We start from the raw sequence: 13,327 nt of genomic DNA on the forward strand, positions 1-13,327 counted from the left end.
CCCTGCTCCGATTGGCTGCCTGTTGCTCACGTGATCCCAGGGGACGCATCGCACTAACTACGCCCCTGGGACACGCCAGCATAGCGCGCCGGCCTCTGGGACAGGCCTCGGAGAGGAATTCCACGCAGGCCAAGAGGTCAACTGCCAGCGCGCTAGGTAAGTGCAGGTCGGGGGCTTGCACCCGCGGGAAGCCCCCGACCCGAATTTCTGGGCCAATGAAATTGCACTTCCCCAATACCCATGCCTCAGCAGATGAAAGCACAAACTAGATTTATCTATTTGAGCTTAATTCTTCTCAAATCTTCTTAAGTGGAATCTTCTTAAGTGGAATTGTAACACTGGGGATGAGTTTTATCTGGACATAAGGATTACTGCCCGTCTGATGTTTTTGAACATTCAAACTACTGGAGCTACCAATGACTTGGCTTAATGTTGACTAGTAACTTCCATTTTCTGATTTGGCAGGGTGTTTCAAAAAACACGACTGCAGCCCATGATTAACACAATCACCACTTATGTAAAAGTCATGCAATCTTCCTAGTTTCCCAAGTTATGAGCTTTACATAGAAGACATTCCGCAGCAGCCCACTTTCCAGGTATTTTGTTAAATGTCAAACATTCCACCAGCAGAAAATCACTATTAAAGAAATCACAAGAATGCCATCGTGCAACCAGGCTCCAGTCCGTTTTTAAATACACAGGGCAGAAATATCGTATCCACGTTATGTCAGATAGACCAACTGCATTCTAAACTATGAGCAGTTTTGAACCTGTTACTAAATGAAAGAAAGAATGGACGAGTTTGAGATGAATTCTTCACTTCTATCCCCAAAATTAGAGAGGGTTGCAAAACTGAGAAGTACATTAAAAAAAAGTACTTGTCAAAATACCTTATAACCATTTGGTAGTAATTTGGTGCTTACGCCTACAAAACACACACACACACACACACACACACACACACACACACACACACACACACACACACCCCTTCACAGCCAATTAAGTACTTTTGAAGTGTAGTCACTTTTGAACTGTAGAGAAATGTGGCACCCAAGGTTCCACAAACAGCAACGTGATAAGTGAGCAGATAATCTGCTTTAGTGATCTGGATGAGGGATAAATGTTGGTCAAGATACCAGGAGAACTCCCCTGCTCTTCTTTGAATAACACCATAAGATCATTTACACCCACCCGAGAGGGCAGAAGGGGTTTCAGTTTAAAATCTCATCCAAAAGACAGCACCTCCCTCAGCACTGTGCAGGACACCCTCACGACTGCACTGAAGTGTTAGCCTAGATTTTCACCATGGCAGTCTCCGATTGGGAAAGCTGGCAGCCATGGCTGAGTTAGTAGCACTCTCGCTTCTGAGTCAGAAGGTTGTGGGTTCGAGTCCCACTCCAGGGACTTGAGCACAAAAATCTAGGCTGACACTCCAGTGCAGTGCCGAGGGAGTGCCGCACTGTCGGAGGTGCCGGCTTTCGGATGAGGCGTTAAACTGAGGCCTCGTCTGCCCTCTCAGGTGGACGTAAAAGATCCCCGGCACTATTTCGAAGAACAGGGTAGTTCTCCCTGGTGTCCTAGTCAATATTTATCACTCAACCGACATGACAAAAGTCCATTATCACATTGCTGTTTGTGGGAGCTTGCTGTGCACAAATAGGCTACCACTTTGCCTACATTACAACAGTGACTTCACTTCAAAAAGTACTTCATTGGATGTAAAGTGCTTTGCGACATCCTGAACGGCGCTATATAAATGCAATTCTTGAATAATGAAAAAAATTCTAATTTCCAGCCACTGTAAAGTCGTTTCCGGTAAAGATCCATATTAAAAACAACAAGCATCACATTTGCTTGTAGATTAAACTAGTGGTGAATTCTAACTGCTCGTTAAAGGGTGAAAGGCTCAAATATCATGGCAAGTAAGAGGTCTCTGGATTAAAATTAAAACTGGAGAAGTGTTATAAACTGTAATTTGAGTGTACAGATGTCAAACTTTAAGGAGTAGTTTGTAAGTATTATTTCTATAGATATGCACAGCTGAGTGTCAGCTGGAACCAGCATCCCAAAACCATAACTTCCGATCTTCCTTGCCCTACTCCTGCCAGCAGTGGGTCACGTTAGGATAGGGTTCAATAGGTGCCAGCACCACATCCTACCACGCTCAAGTGGTAACTCTTCGTGCAAAAGGAACGAGACCAAGTGTCAGCAGATAATTTGATAGTGGTGTGGGGGGGGGGGGGGGCAAGTGGGTGAAAAGGACGGAGGCCTTACAGACTAACTAATTCCTGAACTCACCCAACATCCATAAACAAATCACTTTCCTGCAAACATTACTGGCTAGCAATCAGTAGTAGGTACTCTGGCGTATTTCCCAACGCAGGGACACCAAGAGCAATGAAAGCACCTCTGCCGTGATTTGTTCATGGGATGCGGGAGACACTAGCATGTATATTGTCACTAGCATATGTATTGCCCGACCCTAGTTGCCCTCACAACTGAATTGCTTACCAGGTCCTTCAGAGAGCACGAAGAGTTGATCACAGGGTGAACTAGAGTCACATGTAGGCCAGACCATGAACAACAACAACTTGCATTTATATAGCGCCAACATCCCAAAGCGCTTCACAGGAGCGATTATCAAAACATCATTTGGCACCGAGCTACGTAAGAAGATATTAGGTCAGGTGACAAAAAGCTTGGTTAAAGAGGTAGGTTTTAAGGAGAGTCTTAAAAAGGAGGAGAGCAGGTAGAGAGGTTTAGGGAGGGAATCCCAGAGCTTAGGGTCCAGGCAGCTAAAGACACCAATGGTGGCGCGATGAAACTCAAGGATGCATGAGAGGCCAGAATTGGAGTAGCAGAGATCTCGGAGGATTGCCGGAGATTACAGGAGAGGCCATGGAGGGATTTGAAAACAAGGATGAGAATTTTAAAAATGGAGGTGTTGCTGGACCGGGAGCCAATGTAGGTCAGCGAACACAAAGGTGATGGTGAATGGGACTTGGTGTGAGTCAAGGGTGGCAGGTTCCCTTCCCTGAAGGAAATTAGTGAATCGTCTACTTTTACAACAATTGTCAGCTTTCGTGGCCATTTTTTCTGGCCCTACCCCACAAATGACCAGTTTTGTTGCATTCAGTTCACCATGGTGGGATTGAGGTTCACAACCATTGGGTTGTTAGTTCAGTACAGTTACCACTATTAATGACCTAACTCAACATAGGAACATTCAGCCCCTCAAAACTATTCCGCATTCAATTAGATCATGACTGTTTGTCCCTCAACTCCCACTTACCTGTCTTTGATCAATATTCCTTGATACCCAACAAAAATATAAAATTGATTTCAGTCTTGAAAATTTCAATTGACCCAGCATCCACAGGCTAGAGATATAGTGGATGCATTGGTTGTCATTTCCCAAAATTCCATAGATTCTAGAACGGTTCCCATGGATTGGAAGGAAGCAAATGCAACCCCACTATTTAAGAAAGGAGGGAAGAGAGAAAACGGGGAACTACAGACCAGTTAGCCAGACATCAATTCAATTCAATTTTATTTGTCATATATGCAGCAGACTTGTACTGCACAATGAAATGTTGATTTTTACGAGTCCTCCCAACATTGGAATAAATATGGCATAACAATGATAAAAATACTAATAGAAATACAATAATAATAAATAAAACAACAGTAATAAATAATTATAAATTATTCGTTCATGAGTCTTATGGCCTGGGGGTAGAAGCTGTTTCGAAACCTGCTGGTACGAGACCGTATGCTTCGGTATCTCTTACCGGACGGGAGCAGGGCGAAGAGGGGAAATGCTAGAATATATAACAGGGTACAGGATTGGGCAGAGTCAACACGGATTTATGAAAGGGAAATCGTGTTTGACAAATCTGTTAGCATTTTTTTTGAGGTTGTAACTAGCAGAATAGATAAGGGGGAACCAGTGGATGTGGTGTATTTGGATTTTCAGAAGGCATTCGATAAGGTGCCACACAAGAGGTTATTAAACAAAATTAGGGCCCATGGGATTGGGGGTAATAGACTAGCATGGATTGAGAATTGGTTAACCGACAGAAAGAGAGTAGGAATAAACGGGTCATTTTCAGGTTGGCAGGCTGTAACTAGTGGGGTACCACAAGGATCAGTGCTTGGGCCTCAGCTATTCACAATCGACATCAATGATTTGGAGGAGGGGACCAAATGTAATATATCCAAGTTTGCTGATGATACAAAGCTGGGTGGGAATGTAAGTTGTGAGGAGGATGCAAAGAGGCTTCAAGGGGATATAGACAAGCTAAGTGAGTGGGCAAGAACATGGCAAATGGAATATAATATGGAGAAATGTGAAGTTATCTACTTTGGTAGGAAAAATAGAAAAGCAGAGTATTTTTTAAATGGTGAGATTGGGAAATGTTGGTGTTCAGAGGGATCTGGGTGTCCTTGTACACGAATCACTGAAAGTTAACAGGCAGGTACAGCAAGCAATTAGGAAAGCAAATGGTATGTTGGCCTTTATTACAAGAGGATTTGAGTATAAGAGTAAAGATGTCTTACTGCAATTATATAGGGCCCTGGTGAGACCACACCTTGAGTATTGTGTACAGTTTTGGTCTCCTTACCAAAAGGAAGGATATACTTGTCATAGAGGGAGTGCAAGAAAGGTTCACAACTGATTCCTGGGATGGGGGGGGGGGAATTGTCCTATGAAGAGAGATTGAGTAGACTCGGCCTATATTCTCTAGAGTTTAGAAGAATGAGAGGTGATCTCATTGAAACATACAAAATTCTTACAGGGTTTGACAGGGTAGATGCAGGGAGGATGTTTCCCCGGGCTGGGGAGTCTAGAACCAGGGGGTCACAGTCTCAGGATAAGGAGTCGGCCATTTAGGACTGAGATGAGGAGAAATTTCTTCACACAGAGGGTGGTGAATCTTTGGAATTCTCTACCCCAGAGGACTGTGGAGGCTCAGTCGTTGAGTATATTCAAGACAGAGATCGATAGATTTTTGGATATTAAGGGAATCGAGGGATATGGGGATAGTGCAGGAAAGTGGAGTTGAGGTAGAAGATCAGCCATGATCTTATTGAATGGCAGAGCAGGCTTGAGGGGCCAAATGGCCCACTCCTGCTCCTAATTCTTATGTTCCTTATTTGGGGCGGGGGTGGGGGGGGGGGGGCGCGGCGGTGGGTGAAAGAGAAACGAGTTCCAGGTTTCCACTACCCTTAGTGTGAAAAAGTCCTCCCTGATTTCACTTCTAAAATGGCCCAGCTCTAATTTTAAGATTATGCCCCCTTGTTCTGGATTCCTCCACTAGTGGAAATAGTTTCTCTGTATCTACCCTATCGAATCCCTCAATCATTTTAAATAACTTGATCGGATCACCCCTGAACCTCCTTAACTCAAGGGAATACAAGCCAAGTTTATGCAACCTATCCTCATAATTTAACCCTTTAAGCCCTGGTATCATTCTGGTGATTCTGCGCTATACCGCTGCCACGGTCAATGTCCTGAGGTTCAGTGTCCAAAACTGAATGCAGTACACCAGATGGGGTCTGACCAAGGCTCCTTAACAATGGAAGCACCACTTCCTCAGTTTCGCATTCCAATCCTCTTGAGATAAAGCTCAAAGGCTTAAACTTGGAACTTCTTCATCTGTATGATCAGGCACCCCATCAGGTCATGTATTTACCCACTAAAATAGCTTTAAATGGTCAAGTGGCATTTTGCTGGCGTTACAGTGTTAATGGGGTTGATTTTCAGTGTGCCGTGAGGCAGGCTTTTAGGGGGGCAAAAATCCCGAATTCGGGGGTCCCGACACCATCCCGCCCAAAACCCGCCTCCACGTAAGTTTCAAAGGAGGCGGGTGCCCACCCCGCACTGGGACCCGCTGACCCGAGGCGGGATGGGATTAGTGCCAATTAACTGCCTGTTAACAGGTAGTTAACAGGCAGTTTTTAGCCTAATCCCTATTTTGAAGGGTGTCGTGTGGGATTCCTGGCGGCTCCAAACCACGCCACGTTAGAGGAGGCGGGCAGTCGGGTTGAAGGACTTGGAGGGGTCGAGATGTCGGTGTTCAGGTGAGTGATGGGTGCATGAGTGCAAAGGTAAGTGTGTTTGGTGTGTCTAAAGAAGTTTAAATTACCTGTACTTACCTTAACAGCCTTCCTTCCTCTAGGCTTCGGGAGTCCATCATTCAGCCGGCACAGAAAGCAGAATGGCCGCGAGCTGTCAAAAGTGACAGCCTTCAGCTTTCAGTGCCGGCGTGATTTCTAACTGAGTCTGCGTAGAAGGACACAGGTTAGAAGTAAGACTGTCAGTGTTTGACAGCTTCAAACAGTCTGTGACGTCACCTGTTGCCGGGTGGCCCTTAATTGGCCTGCTGAGCCCGCTGGGCGGGCTCAACAAGGTCAATCAAAGGAAAATCGCGTGGATTGGCCGCATCTCGATGGAGGCGGGACTAAAACCCGAAAGTTGCAGTCCCGCCTCCTTCCCGACTTCTGAATGAAAATCCAGCCCAATGTGTCCATACATTTGGGCTACAGCCACACAATTCAGCAATGACCAGGTTATCAACTTTGTTCTAATTCATTAACCCCTGGCGAGCCATGGACAAACTATCTAATTCAGCACAGTGAGGTTGCCACGCCAGTACAGTATCACAGTTGGCACAACTCAGCCTGGAGTAGTGCTCTTAGTTTCAAGTGCAAGAGAGTTAAACCAAACGTGACCAGGTGAATCTTCAGAACGCTAGGCCTCAATTGACAAGCTTTAAAAAAAAAAACCTTTGAAACAGATTGTCAGTCACACTTAGTAACAAAGCTACTCCCGATGTACTATAATAGTCGGGTTTTGCTGCAGCATCAGTGTGTGCAATGTGTCCTTTCTTACCCTGTGCAAGTCGTCGTCGTACGTGTCTTCACACTGTTCCCTTTGGGGAACTGTATGAAGTGGTGGAAGGATTTCTGGCCGCGTTAACGCTCCTTCCGTGACCGTAACCATCTTCATACCAGCCATTAGGGTGGTTAGTCCTATGGCGGGAGGGTTTTACGGGCTCCCACAACCCATACGAGGGGGGGGGGGGGGGCGGGCCACCCGCACCCACGGACGCAAGTATCCCGCTGGATGTCAACCCAGAATTTAGAGCCGGAGCTCCGACTCCACTTGCCGGGACTGTCTGGAGCGGGGTTCGAAACCCTACACCTTCTGGCCCAGCGGCGGGGATGCTTACCGCTACGGCAAAGGCCCACTCCCCTGTACAAGTGACCATGATTCATGCGAGAGTCTTGATGAAAGGTAGTTCAACAATGGGAACGGTGGAAGCAAGCATCACCGTTGAGTGTGGGCGAGAATTATAATGTTCACTTATCATAGTACAAGAATAAAAAAAGGTCCCCCCCCCACCCCCGAGAAGTTCCCAATTCCCTGGACCTGCTAGTAATCTCAAGGGTCAAGATATATTCTGAACTAAACTGTGATAAACTAATTCAGTCCCAAAACAGAGCTGTTCTGATTGTTCAATGAGATGATCCAGCAAGTATCAGAGTCATAGATTAGAAAGGTTTCAAACTTTGACATTGTGTCAGTGCCCAACCACGTGGAGGTGGTGCTAAGAGCGCTACAATTAGCCTGAGCAACTCCAGATTCCAATCCAGCAATCCTGCCAAGGTGCGGGGGGGGGGGTTTCTGTTCATTCATGGGATGTGGGCATCGCTGGCAAGGCCGGCATTTATTGCCCATCCCTAGTTGCCCTCGAGAAGGTGTTGGTGAGCCGCCTTCTTGAACTGCTGCAGTCTGTGTGGTGAAGGTACTCCCACAGTGCTGTTAGGGAGGGAGTTCCAGGATTTTGACCCAACGACGATGAAGGATCAGCGATATACTTCCAAGTCAGGATGGTGTGTGACTTGGAGGTGGTGGTGTTCCCATGCGCCTGCTGCCCTTGTCCTTCTAGGCGGTAGAGGTCGCAGGTTTGGGAGGCGCTGCCGAAGAAGCCTTGGCGAGTTGCTGCAGTGCATCTTGTAGATGGTACACACTGTGGCCATGGTACGCCAGTGGTGGAGGGAGTGAATGTTTAAGGTGGTGGATGGGGTGCCAATCAAGTAGGCTGCTTTGTCCTGGATGGTGTCGAGCTTCTTGAGTGTTGTTGGAGCTGCACTCATCCAGGCAAGTGGAGAGTATTCCATCACACTCCTGACTTGTGCCTTGTAGATGGTGGAAAGGTTTTGGGGAGTCAGGAGGTGAGACACTCGCCACAGAATACCCAGCCTCTGACCTGCTCTTGTTGCCACAGTATTTATGTGGCTGGTCCAGTTAAGTTTCTGGTCAATGATGACCTTCAGGATGTTGTTCATGGGGGATTTGGTGATGGTAATGTCGTTGAATGTCAAGGGGTGGTGGTAAGACTCTCGCTTGTTGGAGATAGTCATTGCCAGACACTTGTGTGGCATGAATGTTACCTGCCACTTATCAGTCCAAGCCTGAATGTCGTCCAGGTCTTGTTGCATGCGGGCATAGACTGCTTCATTATCTGAGGAGTTGCGAATGGCACTGAACACTGTGCAGTCATCAGCAAACATCCCCATTTCTGACCTTATGTTGGAGGGAAGGTCATTGATGGAGCAGCTGAAGATGGTTGGGCCTAGGACACTGCCCTGAGGAACTCCTGCAGCGATGTCCTGGGGCTGTGATGATTGACCTTCAACCACCACAACCATCTTCTTTTGTGCTAGGTATGACTCCAGCCAGTGGAACGTTTTCCCCCCGATTCCCATTGACTTCAGTTTTACTGGGGCTCCTTGATGCCAGACTCAAATGCTGCCTTGATGTCAAGGGCAGTCACTCTCACCTCACCTCTGGAATTCAGCTCCTTTGTCCATGTTTGGACCAAGGCTGTAATGAGGTCGGGAGCTGAGTGGTCTTGGCGGAACCCAAACTGGGCATCAGTGAGCAGGTTATTGGTGAGTAGGTGTCGCTTGATAGCACGGTCGACAACACCTTCCATCACTTTGCTGATGATTGAGAGTAGACTGATGGGGCGGTAATTGGCCGGGTTGGATTTGTCCTGCTTTTTGTGGACAGGACATACCTGGGCAGTTTTCCACATTGTCGGATAGACGCCAGTGTTGTAGCTGTACTGGAACAGCTTGGCTAGAGGCGCGGCTAGTTCTAGAGTACAAGTCTTCAACACGACAGCCGGGATGTTTTCGGGGCCCACAGCCTTTGCTGTATCCAGCGCGCTCAGCCGTTTCTTCATATCACGTGGAGTGAATCGAATTAGCTGAAGACTGGCTTCTGTGGGGACCTCAGGAGGCCGATATGAATCATCCACTCGGCACTTCTGGCTGAAGATGGTTGCAAATGCTTCAGCCTCGTCTTTTGCACTCACGTGCTGGGCTCCACCATAATTGAGGATGGGGATATTCATGGAGCCACCTCCTCCCGTTAGTTGTTTAATGTTCCACCACCATTCACGACTGGATGTGGCAGGACTGCAGAGCTTTGATCCGATCCGTTGATTGTGGGATCGCTTAGCTCTGTCTATAGCATGCTGCTTCCGCTGTGGACATTGTATCCGGCCGTCACCCACCATCAAAACTCACAAACGAATCTCATGGCCACTTGTGCAAGGCAAGAAAAGGCACGTTGCACACCCAGGGCTGTCAGCTCAAAAGTCAACCCCTTCAGGAGAGGAGGGCAGAAAATTCTTAAGCAAAAACGCCCATAAAACACAGAAAGCTCAATCTAACTGAAAATTCTAATGACCAAAAGTCACTTACAACCCAGTCATTATGGCATCTGATCAACTGGAAAACAGAAACAGTAACATGTTGCTAGCATCTTCATTTCCGGATACAAATCAGTACTCTAAAATCAAGCTTTAGGTAAATATTACTACTGACAGTCCACTTGAAGTATCTCAATTCATTTTTATAAAGCATGAAATTCCCACTTTGCTGTTACTTACGTTGCTTAATTCAAATTACCAAGCTGAAATCGTCATAGCAGAACAGTGTACACAACTGAGATCTACCATTCACCAACGTAATGGGAGGCTCCAGTAACGGAGATGATGTCCTGGAGAGATTCCATGACCTTAAGTTCTAAAAGGCAACACTGCGCCCTGCAGAGTGGCTACATACTAGCTGCAGATATACTTTCTTTAATTCATTCATTCATGGGATGAGGGCGTCGCTGGCAAGGCCAGCATTTATTGTCCATCTCTAATTGCCCTTGAGAAGGTGGTGGTGAGCTGTGTTCTTGAACCGTTGCAGTCCGTGTGGTGAAGGTACTCCCACAGTGCTGTTAGGGAGGGAGCTTCAGGATTTTGACCCAGTGACGATGAAGGAACAGCGATATACTTCTAAGTCAGGATGGTGTGTGACTTGGGAGGTGGTGGTGTTCCCATGCACCTGCTGCCCTTGTCCTTCTAGGTGGTAGAGGTCGTGGGTTTGGGAAGTGCTGCCGAAGAAGCCTTGGTGAGTTGCTGCAGTGTATCTTGTAGCTGGTACACACTGCAGCCACGGTACGCCTGTGGTGGAGGGAGTGAATGTTTAAGGTGGTGGATGGGGTGCCAATCAAGCGGGCTGCTTTTTCCTGGATGGTGTCGAGCTTCCAGGTTGTTGTTGGAGCTGCACTCATCCAGGCAAGTGGAGAGTATTCCATCACACTCCTGACTTGTGCCTTGTAGATGGTGGAAAGGCTTTGGGGAGTCAGGTGGTGAGACACTCGCCGCAGAATACCTAGCCTCTGACCTGCTCTTGTTGCCACAGTATTTATGTGGCTGGTCCAGTTAAGTTTCTGGTCAATGGTAACCCCCAGGATGTTGATGGTGGGGGATTCGATGATGGTAATGCCGTTGAATGTCATGGGGAGGTGGTTAGACTTTCTTGTTGGAGATAGTCATTGCCTAGCACTTGTGTGGCGCGAATGTTACCTACCACGTATCATCCCAAGCCTGAATGTCATCCAGGTTTTGTTGCATGCGGGCATGGAGTGCTTAATTATCTGAGGAGTTGCGAATGGCATTGAACACTGTGCAGTCATCAGCGAACATCCCCATTTCTGACCTTATGTTGCAGGGAAGGTCATTGATGAAGCAGCTGAAGATGGTTGGGCCTAGGACACTGCCCTGAGGAACTCCTGCAGCGATGTCCTGGGGCTGAGATGATTGACCTTCAACCACCACAACCATTTTCCTTTGTGTTCGGTATGACTCCAGCCAGTGGCGAGTTTCCCCCCACCCCTCCCCCCAATTCCCATTGACTTCAGTTTTACTAAGGCTCCTTGATGCCACACTCGGTCAAATGCTGCGTTGATGCCAAGAGCAGTCACTCTCACCTCACCTCCGGAATTCAGCTCCTTTGTCCATGTTTGGACCAAGGCTGTAATGAGTAGATCTGGAGCGGAGTGGTCCTGGCGGAACCCAAACTGGGTTCGACATAAATGTCAAATCCATATCTGAACATCAGACTAGGACTAGGCAAAGGTTACTTGGAAACTAGCTGGCTAAACACCTCCCATCTTACATCTTTGGTCGTGACACCATTATCATCTAGAAAAGTAGACTCATTAGGAGTAAAAACACATGACCAGCCACTTTGATAGCTTCCCACACTATACACCCTGATCTCTGACCAAGGCAAGAAGCTAGCCCAGCTCCTGGTATTCTGCCAATTCCTCTGTGACCAAGGATAGAGCTAGAGGGTGTGCTTGTCCCTAAACTGTGGCCTAGACAGATCGGGCAAGTGGATGTAAAAATCTAGACCCTCTTCACCCAGTCATCTGGGTCCCCTGCAGCTGGTGCGGGGAAATGGCTCTCAATGAAATTGTAAAGAGATAACCAAAGTCAGCAGGAATGTCACATGATCACACCACAAGTTATTTTTGCACTGCAGAAAATCAATGCGGCTATAGCCTTTCATTCTCAGTTTGTAAACAATTTTATCCATTCAGCCAAAGGCAAGGTTTCCACACAGGACAGCACACCAGGACAAAGGCTCAAATTGATAACATGGAAGTACAGCAGGCACAAGCCATGGCCCATACAACTCGGTATAAAACACTCCAGCTCTTGTAAGAATGTGTCTCATCAGAACGGAAAGACTCAAAACTTGCATAAATCATTCTAAAGCACCATATAGTGCAACTCCGAAACCACAGGACACAGCAAGCAGAGGTTTATCTTCTTAATAAAAAGTCCCACAGATACATACCTAGAGTACTGACTAAACATACTGTGCATGTCATGTAGATAAAGAAAAAAAGGGACAACACTGAAACTCAAGTTATCTGCATAAAAAACCCCAACATGGAATAAACAAAACCTGTTAGCACCATCAAGCCCATCAAGCCCATTCCATTCGTAAAACAGTAGGCCAAGGATGAGAACATACATTACAACAGTAACTACACGTCAAAAAGTTCTTCATTAGCTACAAAGTGCTTTGGGACGTCTGGTGGTCGCGAAAGGCGCTATATAAATGCAAATCTTTCTTTTCTTCTATGATTCAAAGATTATCCTTCAGGTTCCCTGAATCAAGTACTCTACCCAACTTATGAGAAAGGGTACTGCAAGTCTTGCTGCCTCTCACCCCATCTATAAACTTATCCTTAAAAAGATTCAATCCATCCTGTTTCTAATCAGATAACCATCCAAATTTTACTTTATTTTTTTAGGCGTTAAATCGACAGCGACTTTTACTGGGCGTCTTTAGTTCATAAACAAGAGAATACAATGGAAGTGAGGATTTACACAATCCTGGATTGATACAATGTTTTATTTTCCATTGTAACATTACATCACTTTTGGTCAGCGGCCCAGAACTTCGGGTCTCCACGGGTGAGTACGCACGGGGTACTCACCCGTAGGCCCAATGGAAGTGCCGGTTTCCTGCATGCGCGGGAAACCGGCACTCCCGTTCCCCTGAAAGAAGGGGTTCAGAGGTCGAACGCGTGCGTGGGAGAGGCTGTGCGTGCGCATCGAACTTACGTTTTTTTTACAGGTTTTCCCGGGAGGGTAAGTCTCCAGAAGTTACACATTTAAAAAGCAGGCGTAAGGCCTGCTTTTTACAAGGTAAGTGGTGAATTAATTAAAATTAAAACATTTTTCCCCACAGGTTTATTATTTTTAAATACTTTAAAGCAAGGTAAGTTTATTTTTAGCCCCGTTAGAAAATAATTTCTTTTTCAAACATGTAAATTATTGTTTAAAATAATTATTTTGTAGGAACGTGGGTTCCTAACTAAAAGACTGAGTTTTACTCAGGCGATCAAACAAAACAAACTTTAATGAAACAAACAGGTTTTAACAAGAAACTGCAG

General features: G+C 46.4%; 1 protein-coding gene across 1 annotated transcript in view; it reads right to left on the reverse strand.

The window, feature by feature from the left end:
- Positions 1-13,327, reverse strand: part of gyg1a (glycogenin 1a) — a 95,301-nt gene that overhangs the window by 65,000 nt on the left and 16,974 nt on the right. The window lies entirely within an intron of this gene.

This window comes from Somniosus microcephalus, chromosome 6 (assembly GCF_052327205.1).
Source record: "Somniosus microcephalus isolate GS21.2 chromosome 6, FLI_Smic_1.0, whole genome shotgun sequence".
In the NCBI taxonomy this organism is placed as follows: Eukaryota; Metazoa; Chordata; class Chondrichthyes; order Squaliformes; family Somniosidae; genus Somniosus; species Somniosus microcephalus.